Consider the following 1528-nt stretch of genomic DNA (forward strand, 5'->3'; position numbering starts at 1 on the left):
GGAACAACCTCATTTTCTCAGTGTACTAAGTTGATAGGGATGAGAAATTTAAATATTGGGTATCAAAAATGGGGGCGGGGGGAGAGTTATAAAGTCATGAAGTGCTGGCTTACAAGCTTTCATGAGTGTGCTTAGCTTCAGAATGGGGGTGGGGGGAACAGTAAAGATAGAATCCTCAATGAATAGTTTTCCTCTTTTCCAGATGGGTCTGGTGAAAGGGATTGGGATTGGGTATGATGCTGATAGGACTTTATGACTCAATTGTGAGTAATCATTAGTAGGATTCATTGTGATTGTCACAAGTGTAATCGTAAAAGGGGGGAGTAGTTAATCTTTCATTTCAGGAACAGAGGACCCCAGGATCATCAAGAAGAAAACACATGAGTGGAGCATGAGATCCTTACCCAGAAAAGCAGTGAGAGCAGAGGTGGTGCATGGAGAGACAGAAGTTTCAGGCTCTAGGCCCAAGGATTGAGAAAGGCTGTGTACCTAGGCAGGAGGCTGGCTGGCAGAATGTGTCCTTTGGACACATAAATGAATATATATTTTTTTATTTTGTAAGTGTACATCAAATACTTTTGCTCTGTTCATTTGTAAAATATAAGATGTAAATGGGGAACCACAGTGAGGAAATAGGATACCTGTTATTGCAAGGAATGGGTTGTAATCGTTGAGATGAAACAAAGTGTGTAACTTGCTGAATGTAAAGCTGATGATCTTGTCTATAAACCTTCACTCAATTCACAATAAAGTTTTTTTTTAAAAGGAAATAATAATTCCCAGAGACTTTAAACTACCTAAATTCACTCAAGAAGAAATGGAAAATCTCAACAGATCCACAGCAAAAGATTGAATGAATCAAAAACCTCCCATAAGATAAGTCCAGGACCAGATGGCTCCACTAGTGAATTTTACAAACATTTAAATTAGAATTGACCTCAATCCTCAAATTCTTTTAAAAAAATAGAAAGTGATAATTTCCCTAACTCGTTTTATGATATCAGCACTACTCTGATCCCAAACCACACAAGGATACCACAGGAAAATTACAAGCCAATATTCATAATGAATATGATGCTATTTTTAAGTGTTGTTCAGTCAGTTCTGACTAATTGTGACCCTTTGTAAAACAAAACAAAACACTGCTCAGTCCTGTCTCATCCTCACAATCACTGTTATTTATGCTTGAGGCCACTTTTGCTGCCACTGAGTCACTCCGTGTCATTGTGCATCGTCTTCATTTTTGCTAACCCTCAACTGAGCATAATGTCTGTCTTAGGCTGGATTCTCTGTAGCGTAGTGGTTACGAACCAGGCTGCTAATCTCATGATTAGCAGTTCGAAACTACCAGCTGTTTCGCAGGAGAAAGATGAGTCTTTCTGCTCCCATAAAGATTTACAGCCTTGGAAACCCTGTGCAGAGTCACTATGAGTCGGAATCGACTCCATGGTACTTAACAACAACAACAACATTGCATCTTTTGGGTGGCTGTTGTAAATGGTATTGTTTTCTTAATTTCCTTTTTAGA

Source organism: Chrysochloris asiatica, unplaced genomic scaffold (assembly GCF_000296735.1).
Source record: "Chrysochloris asiatica unplaced genomic scaffold, ChrAsi1.0 scaffold00178, whole genome shotgun sequence".
In the NCBI taxonomy this organism is placed as follows: Eukaryota; Metazoa; Chordata; class Mammalia; order Afrosoricida; family Chrysochloridae; genus Chrysochloris; species Chrysochloris asiatica.